We start from the raw sequence: 10,407 nt of genomic DNA on the forward strand, positions 1-10,407 counted from the left end.
GTCTTCATTTATTCTTTTAACTTCGGTTTTTAAATGTTTTAATATCAAAACAGTTTTATCAAGCTATAAAACCCATACCTAAATTAGTAAGGTAGCATAGCTCACTGTAATAAAATGTTCACACATTATCTTAACTAGCTTACAATTACCTATATACATAAAAGCAATTATTAAGTATTTTCAAATATTGTTTTAATTATTTTAGTGCACATAAATATTTTATAAAAGTGTGGTTTCATCACCTACCGCTACATATGGATTAATCGACACACTCCGAGCATTTTAGTTTTAATGTTTGAAAACTTCATCATTTGGGTTTGATTTCGAATTTGAATTCGATCGGGTTTGAATTAATGCGAGATTAACAACAGTGACCTCGGTGACATGGCATCATTAGTAGAGGTTACTGTAGCATGATTACCCGGGCATCACAATTCTCCTTCACTACTAGAAATCTCGTCCCAGGATTTAAGAGGTAGTGAAAGGGGGGAAAGGTTTGGTTACGAATCTAGCGGGTCTTCTCATCCTGGCTTGCTCTTCTCGAAGAGGCCGGTCCAATACATTGACGTCTTCATTTGTCTGCTTCAGGTCACCATGACGAAGTCGGCGTCCTTTCTTCAGGAACTCCATCGTACTTACGAAAGAATAAAGGGTGGGCATTCCGAGAGAACAGACCTCTACAAGGTCGACTATCTGGTCGATAACATCGAGGAAGGTGGCGGAACCGCGGAAGTAACTCTTGAATTGAAACTTACGAAAATATCGAGAACATAGTAAGGAGGTATCATGTGAAGTTTCAAGCGGGCAGACAAACGTTCGATGCCTGAAACGGGGCGTGAACGGGGTTCAAAGCAACGGGAATAAGTATCGTGTCTGATACAAGAATTGATGAGCTCTCCAAAGGTGGCTCGTGATCTTTCATATGAAGCCAAGCGTGAGGAATGACTTTAGAAACAGGGGTGTACGGAAGAGTCAGGTTTCGATCCTGTGGAACTGTGGGTTATGGGCCCACCATGTGGGATAAAAGTAGGAGTGGTGACATCTTGCATGGTCACGATAGAAGGCATGTCAGAGACTAGCCTGTCAGTTATGTCGGCAACAACATCGATACCAAGGGCGAGGGACGAAGAGAACCATTTTCCTGCTCGTTAAACGAGGCGGACCAATAGGCAAAGTTCTCGTCCATCGGTGGTTACCGGGATGCTATCAATAATGGTAACAGGGTCTTACTGACAGAGTTGTACAACGAGGTGCTTACTAAGCAAGGAATTATCACTGCTCGGTTAAGTCAGATTACAAGAAAGCTTAAACAAGACAATGGAAAGGAAAATGTGATTATCAGGTTTAACCCGAACAATGGAAATGAAAATGTGTATACACACATATTTCGGGGGTATATCTTTCCCAAGGACAAGCGGAGCATGATATCCATGACAGGATAGAAAGTAGAAAACCATTAAGGTAAGGGGAAGGGATTTCATGATATTACCATACAACGGTGTTTGGATAATTGAGCAAGAAAACATTTAGCATTGGGCTTCAAATGTTCTTGTTGAAAATCGGAGTACCACAGACATGCTTCGAGATAGCACTGCATGGTCTTCAAGCAAAGGTCGGACTTGGATTCACAAAGGATTCATCAGGAACAACTTATAGAATAAGTCTTTCAATTTCCTCATGGAAGAATGGATAACCTTGCTACAAAGAAAACTATAACAATAGGTCCTCCGGCCAGGTGTGCTAGGCATGACATCACCTTACCGGTTCATATAAAGACCAACGTTATAACTCTTGGAAATATGTTCCAACCATCATATCTGACCGAGATTCAGATTTGATTGGTGTCAGGATACCTCAGACTCAGGATGCCTGAGAAGAAAAGGTGCAACATAATTTGATGAGATGACATTGTGAGATTCTCAGAAATGATCTATGGAAGTGAGCTCTGAAACAAGAGTTCATCAGTAAACCAAGGAGAGGATGAGGAGGTGGCTGATAGGCTCAGCAACAAATCATCGAGATTTCCAAAGGATGGATTTCCACAATTATGTGAACAAGGAAATATCATTTGTCGGATCAAATGATATAATGATGTATGCTCGAGGGAAACATACACAACTGAACAATGATAGTAGGGTGCACCCAGGAATCTGGACTAGGTAGCACGATCAATGTTCGAATGATGATTCAATAAGCAATAGACTTAGAATGAAACTGTAGACCAATAACTTCAAAGCAATAGGGTTGCTAGAAGTTTAGAATTTACACATCACAGACCATTTGTTGGTATTCCGGTTAGAAACAACACAGAGACCAAGAAATGAACAAAAAAGGCGAGAGATATTACTATATCAAGAATTCTCAAGAGGTAGTAAAATTACCACGACATTCTTGACATAAAAGGTGGTAATATTCCAAGGTAAAGAAGAACAAATGCTGGATAGCAAGGATCTCAAGGTATAACACAAAACACGAACAATTTGGTGTTGAATGGAAGGCAATAAAATGATCGATGATAAAACAAATCATCAAGGGCAAGGATGGTATTTCTCATCATGAATTCAATTGATATCCAGGAAGGAGTCAAGATGTTGATGACGATCACGACAAAGATATAGCCAAACATGCTAGGAATGGCGTGACCGGGTACAAACTCGTACTTAAAGAAGATTACTGAAGAGTTGTTGAACCGTAGTGCGAACTCGGTTCCGTTATCGGTGTCTTTGAGTGTTTAATGACTCAGAGCCCGTGAAAAATTGGAATCAGTGGGAATGTAGCACTTGATGAAGAACTCATAAGAAGCTATGCAGTTCCATGATAATCTCGAGATACTAGGGGATAATACTCGACGACAGATCGAAGTAAAGGTTGGACTGGGGTATTGATCCGTAGAAGACAAATATTTAAACTTGCCCGAGGAATGGAATCAAAGAAGAACAATATGGTCGGAACCATAGCTACAATGGATCCAATTTAATGACACCGGAAGTATTTCCCAAATGATTAAATATTTTGCAAGAAGCTTCCATGATAAGTTCCACATCGGGTCCATGGGCATGAACACAACGTTCAAGGTCGACTCCCACTTCTTTAATAAATAACCTTTCATTCACTTCTCTACTAAAAATGATTTAGTGCGAAGATCTACCTGGTGAATTACCAGAGGAGTATGAACCTTGGAAAACTTTCGGGTTCACACATATTAAGGAAGGCATAGGTTCATCCTATCGGGGCTTCTTAGAAACATATACCACAAACTTTAGGGGTAAACAACTCAAGCTCGGAAGCAGAGCATGTTTGACCAAAGGAAAGGATACAAATTGCCAAAGGCATTATGTATCAGGGAGGATTCACAAAACAGTAAAATATGAAGGACACTATCAAATAATAATCCAACAAAGGATCTGACGGTCCATATCAGAGCTGATGTGAGCATCAGCTCACAACCATAGGAAGAATCAATGGAAAGACATTGGTTTATAGAAACAACTGAGTAGCTTAGAGCTCAATTGCAAAGGAAATAAGATTTACAAAGAGAAGGATCAGAAGCAGACGCTCTGATCAAGGATGGATAAGTTCAATATACTTAGGGGCACAATCGATGACAATTTGATTGGCGAGAACCAGCTCACCTTTAAAATGACGTCTGAGTCAAAAGGATGAATCCTAGGATCTGACTGAGGATTGTGAGCATTCGCAACATATTGAATCAACAGACTCGAAAGGATAATGACAAGGAATGCCAATAAGATTACGAGACTTATGGGATTAACCATAATGCAAGATAGAAAGAATTTCAAGAGCAGTAGGTTGCTCAGGATTTTCGGAAGATCAAATGGTATTTCGAAGACTGTTGTGAAATGCATGAATCAACTAGGAATGGACGGATACTCGACAAGTGCGAGGATTTATCCATAGGGGTATTCGCGTGTCAAAGAACTGCAAGTCGGTAGGCACCAAGTTTTCTCGGAACAATAGAGAGTATTTCAGGGTATCTGGTAATAAGATCATCGGGGGATGATTGTAAGAATTGACAAATGTACGTGGTAATCCATAGGGGTCTATCGAGGGAAGGGAATTGCAAAAGCGACGCCATAAAGTCTCATGAGAACATTGGAGAGTATCTTCGGATTCTTCTGGTGCAGCAGACGATCATATTTAATAAGGGGCTCTCCAAGAGAAAGTATTATCGAGAACCTAGAGTCAGAGTTAGTAAAATTGTTTAACCCAAATAGAAGAGATGTCAGAGTCCCAGAGTATAGGTCGAGGAATAAAAGATCCTACTACCACCCAATGGCGACGTGTGCCCGTAAGACACACAGCCATGTTAGTAAAAGTTTTGCAATGTCTAGACTCGACTTCGGCCAAGGAGTGTGGGAGGGGGATTCCTACAGGCAGTCGGCTCTGATACCAACTTGTGACGTCCCCGATTCAATCGTACACTAATCATACACGCAAACGTGTACGATCAAGATCAGGGACTCACGGGAAGATATCACAACACAACTCCACAAATAAAATAAGTCATACAAGCATCATATTACAAGCCAGGGGCCTCGAAGGCTCGAATACAAGAGCTCGATCATAGACGAGTCAGCGGAAGCAACAATATCTGAGTACAGACATAAGTTAAACAAGTTTGCCTTAAGAAGGCTAACACAAATTGGGATACGGATCGAAAGAGGCGCAGGCCTCCTTCCTGGGATCCTCCTAAACTACTCCTGGTCGCCGTCAGCGGGCTGCATGTAGTAGTAGGCACCTCCCGAATAGTAGTAGTCGTCATCAACGGTGGCGTCTGGCTCCTGGACTCCAACATCTGGTTGCGACAACCAGAAAGAAAGGAAAGGGGGAAAAGGGGGAGAAAGCAACCGTGAGTACTCATTCAAAGTACTCGCAAGCAAGGAGCTACACTACATATGCATGGGTATCAAATGGAATAAGGGTATCATATGTGGACTGAACTGCAGAATGCCAGAATAAGAGGGGGATAACTAATCCTGTCGAAGACTACGCTTCTGGCCACCTCCATCTTGCAGCATGTAGGAGAGAGTAGATGGTAAGTTCACCAAGTAGCATCAAGTAACATCATATAGCATAATCCTAACCGATGATCCACCCCTCGTCGCCCTATGAGAGAGCGATCACCGGTTGTATTTGGCACTTGGAAGGGTGTGTTTTATTAAGTATCCGGTTCTAGTTGTCATAAGGTCAAGGTACAACTCCAAGTCGTCCTGTTACCGAAGATCATGGCTATTCGAATAGATTAACTTCCCTGCAGGGGTGCACCACATATCCCAACACGCTCGATCCCATTTGGCCGGACACACTTTCCTGGGTCATGCCCGGCCTCGAAAGATCAACACGTCGCAGCCCTACCTAGACACAACAGAGAGGTCAGCACGCCGGTCTAAATCCTATGGCGCAGGGGTCTGGGCCCATCGCCCTTTGCACACCTGCATGTTGCGAACGCGGCCGGAAGCAGAACTAGCCCCCTTAATACAAGAGCAGGCTTACGGTCCAATCCGGCGCGCGCCACTCAGTCGCTGACGTCACGAAGGCTTCGGCTGATACCACGATGTCGAGTGCCCATAACTGTCCCCGCGTAGATGGTTAGTGCGTATAGGCCAGTAGCCAGACTCAGATCAAATACCAAGATCTCGTTAAGCATGTTAAGTATCCGCGAATGCCGACCAGGGCCAGGCCCACCTCTCTCCTAGGTGGTCTCAACCGGCCCTGTCGCTCCGCCTCAAAGTAACAGTCGGGGGCCGTCGGGAACTCAGGCCCATCACTACCTGGATGGAGCCACCTGCCCTTCAGCCCCCATCTCCGAACATTATCATAAGTAATGTAACAGTATAAGTATATATCATATGCCCATGATCACCTTCCGAAGTGATCACGGCCCAGTAGTATAGCATGGCAGACGGACAAGAGTGTAGGGTCACTGATGGAACACTAGCATCCTATACTAAGCATTTAGGATTGCAGATAAAGGTAACAACAGTAGTAGCAAGGACAGGCTATGCATCAGGATAGGATAACGAAAAGCAGTAACATGCTACACTACTCTAATGCAAGCAGTAGAGAGAAGAATAGGCGATATCTGGTGATCAAAGGGGGGGCTTGCCTGGTTGCTCTGGCAAGAAGAAGGGTCGTCAACACCGTAGTCGAACTGGGGGTCGCCGGTAGTCTCGGGGTCTACCAGAAAGAAGTAACAGAGGGGGAACACAATAAATAACAGAGCAATCAAAGTATCACAAAGCGTAACATGGCAATATGTGGTGCTAGGTGTGCCCTAACGCGGTAGTAGGTGGTACCGGCGAAAGGGGGAAAACATCCGAGAAAATATCTCCCGTGTTTCGCGTTTTCGGGCAAAGGGGCCGGAGGGGGAAAGTTGCGAGTTTGATATGTTAGGAGTGTGTGGCGGAAGAACGGGCCGCGTATCCGGGTTCGTCTCGTCGTTCTGAGCAACTTTCATGTACAAAGTTTTTCCATCCGAGCTACGGTTTATTTTATATTAATTTTAAAAGATTTAGATTAATTTTAGCATTTATTTAATTAACTTAATACAACATTATCCAAATAGTGCATGCTGATGTCAGCATTATGTCAGCATGACATCAGCAGTCAACAGAGGTGTTGGTTGGGCCGCTGACGTGTGGGTCCCACTGGTCATTGACAGACTAACTAACTTCAGATTAACTACATTAATTAGTTAATTAGATTAACTAACAGAGGTTAATTAGGTTAATTATTTGTCCTAATTAGTTATTTAATTGATTAATTATTATTATTATTATTGTTTTAAATTCTATTTTATATCCTTTTTAATGTTCCAGGGCGGTGGGGCCCGTGTGTAAGTGGCCTAGGGGGGTTTTGCGAGCGCTGGGCAAAACAGGCAGCGAGCGCCTGGGCGTGGCCGAACCCGACAGAGCGCTGCGGGGCGCCGGGGGCCACGGCGCTATCCATGCGGCCACCGCGGGGAGAGGCGGCGTAGGGCCGCGGGGCGGCGGTGGTCGGCGGGCAGCTGCATCGGGGTGAAGCGGCAGGGTGGAGCCGACGGTGAGAGGGGGCTAGCAGCGGGCGCGTCCGAACGAGGTGGGGGGCTAGAAGCGGCAGATTGTTGTACTCAGACAATCTGAGCACAAGGTCAACAATTGAGCTTTTCTCCCTTAGTTTGCAGGCTAAGAAAATCGTCGGAGGTCTTATACCTCTTGACGTGGGCACGAGCCTGAAATCCCAATTTCAGCCCTCGAAACATCTCATATGTTTCGTGATGTTTCAAAACATCTTTGGTGCCTCAATTCTAAACCATTTAACTGAACTATCACGTAGTTATCAAAACGTGTATGTCAGATGTTCGCAACATCCACAGACAACGTTCGAGGTTCAGCACGCTGAGCGGTGCATTAAGGACATAAGCCTTCTATGACGCAATGAGGACAATCCTCAGTCTACGGACCTAGTCCGCATAATTGCTACTTTCAACTTTCAACTAATTTTTCTCTAGGAACATATCTAAACAGTAGAACTAAAGCGCGAGCTACAACATAATTTGCAAAAATCCTTTTGACTATATTCAGAATAATTAAGTTCATCTTATGAACTCCCACTTAGATAGACATCCCTCTAGTCATCCAAGTGATTACATGATCCGAGTGAACTAGGCCGTGTCCGATCTGTGCGTGAGACGGACTAGACAACGTCGGTGAACATCATCATGTTGATCGCATCTTCTATACGACTCATGCTCGACCTTTCGGTCTTCTGTGTTCCGAGGCCATGTTTGTACATGCTAGGCTCGTCAAGTTAACCCTAAGAGTTTTTTGCTGTGTAAAACTGTCTTACACCCGTTGTATGTGAACGTAAGGATCTATCACACCCGATTAACACGTGGTGCTTCGAAGCGACGAACTGTAGCAACGGTGCACAGTTAGGGGAGAACACTTCTTGAAATTTTAATGAGGGATCATCTTATTTACTACCGTCGTTCTAAGCAAATAAGATGTATAAACATGATAAACATCACATGCAATCAAATAATAGTGACATGATATGGCCAATATCATATAGCTCCTTTGATCTCCATCTTGGGGCTCCATGATCATCTATTACAAGAGCATGATCAATCTTATACATCACATATATTATTCATCACATCCTTTGGGCCATATCACATCACATAGCATACCCTGCAAAACAAGTTAGACGTCCTCTAATTGTTGTTTGCATGTTTTACGTGGCTGCTGTGGGTTTCTAGCAAGAACGTTTCTTACCTACGCAAAACCACAACGTGATATGCCAATTGCTATTTACCCTTCATAAGGACCCTTTTCATCGAATCTGATCCGACTAAAGTGGGAGAGACAAACACCCGCTAGCCACCTTATGCAACTAGTGCATGTTTGTCGGTGGAACCGGTCTCACGTAAGAGTACGTGTAAGGTTGGTCCGGGCCGCTTCATCCCACGATGCCGCCAAATCAAGATAAGACTAGTAACGGCAAGCATATTGAACAAAATCAACGTCCACAACTATTTTGTGTTCTACTCGTGCATAGAATCTACGCAATAGACCTAGCTCATGATGCCACTGTTGGGGAACGTAGCATAAATTCAAAATTTTCCTACGTGTCACCAAGATCTATCTATGAAGAGACTAGCAACGAGGGGAAGGAGAGTGCATCTACATACCCTTGTAGATTGCTAAGCGGAAGCGTTCAAGAGAACGGTGTTGATGGAGTCGTACTTGTCGTGATTCAAATCACCGATGATCCTAGCGCCGAACGGACGGCACCTCCGCGTTCAACACACGTACGGAACGGAGACGTCTCCCATGCCTTGATCCAGCAAGGAGAAGGGAGAGGTTGATGGAGATCCAGCAGCACGACGGCGTGGTGGAAGTAGCGGGATTCCAACAGGGCTTCGCTAAGCGCTGCGGGAGGAGGAAGATGTGTCACGGGAGGGAGAGGGAGGCACCAGGCCTTAGGTATGGTTGCTCCTCCTTTTCCCCACTATATATAGGGCCAAGGGAGAGGGGGGAGGCGCATCCATTGCCCCTTCCTCCAAGGAAGGGTGCGGCCAAGGGGGGGGGGAGTCCATCCTCCCCAAGGCACCTCGGAGGTGCCTTCCCCTTTTAGGACTCTCCCCTTTTTTCTCTCTCTTGGCGCATGGGCCTCTTGGGGCTGGTGCCCTTGGCCCATATAGGTCAAGGCACACCCCCTACAGCCCATGTGGCCCCCCGGGGCAGGTGGCCCCACCCGGTGGACCCCCGGGACCCTTCCGGTGGTCCCGGTACAATACCGATGACCCCGAAACTTGTCCCGATGGCCGAAATAGCACTTCCTATATATAATTCTTTACCTCCGGACCATTCCGGAACTCCTCGTGACGTACGGGATCTCATCCGGGACTCCAAACAACTTTCGGGTTACCGCATACTAATATCTCTATAACCCTAGCGTCACCGAACCTTAAGTGTGTAGACCCTACGGGTTCGGGAGACATGCAGACATGACCGAGATGACTCTCCGGTCAATAACCAACAGCGGGATCTGGATACCCATGTTGGCTCCCACATGTTCCACGATGATCTCATCGGATGAACCACGATGTCAAGGACTTAATCAATCCCGTATTCAATTCCCTTTGTCTAGCGGTATTGTACTTGCCCGAGATTCGATCGTCGGTATCCCTATACCTTGTTCAATCTCGTTACCGGCAAGTCTCTTTACTCGTTCTGTAACACATCATCCCGTGATCAACTCCTTGGTCACATTGCGCATATGATGATGTCCTACCGAGTGGGCCCAGAGATACCTCTCCGCTTACACGGAGTGACAAATCCCAGTCTCGATTCGTGCCAACCCAACAGACACTTTCGGAGATACCTGTAGTGCACCTTTATAGTCACCCAGTTACGTTGTGACGTTTGATACACCCAAAGCATTCCTACGGTATCCGGGAGTTGCACAATCTCATGGTCTAAGGAAATGATACTTGACATTAGAAAAGCTTTAGCATACGAACTACACGATCTTTGTGCTAGGCTTAGGATTGGGTCTTGTCCATCACATCATTCTCCTAATGATGTGATCCCGTTATCAACGACATCCAATGTCCATGGTTAGGAAACTGTAACCATCTATTGATCAACGAGCTAGTCAACTAGAGGCTTACTAGGGACATGGTGTTGTCTATGTATCCACACATGTATCTGAGTTTCCTATCAATACAATTATAGCATGGATAATAAACGATTATCATGAACAAGGAAATATAATAATAACCAATTTATTATTGCCTCTAGGGCATATTTCCAACAGTCTCCCACTTGCACTAGAGTCAATAATCTAGTTCACATCGCCATGTGATTAACACTCACAGGTCACATCGCCATGTGACTAACA

The sequence above is a fragment of the Triticum dicoccoides genome, chromosome 3A, assembly GCF_002162155.2.
Source record: "Triticum dicoccoides isolate Atlit2015 ecotype Zavitan chromosome 3A, WEW_v2.0, whole genome shotgun sequence".
NCBI lineage: Eukaryota > Viridiplantae > Streptophyta > Magnoliopsida > Poales > Poaceae > Triticum > Triticum dicoccoides.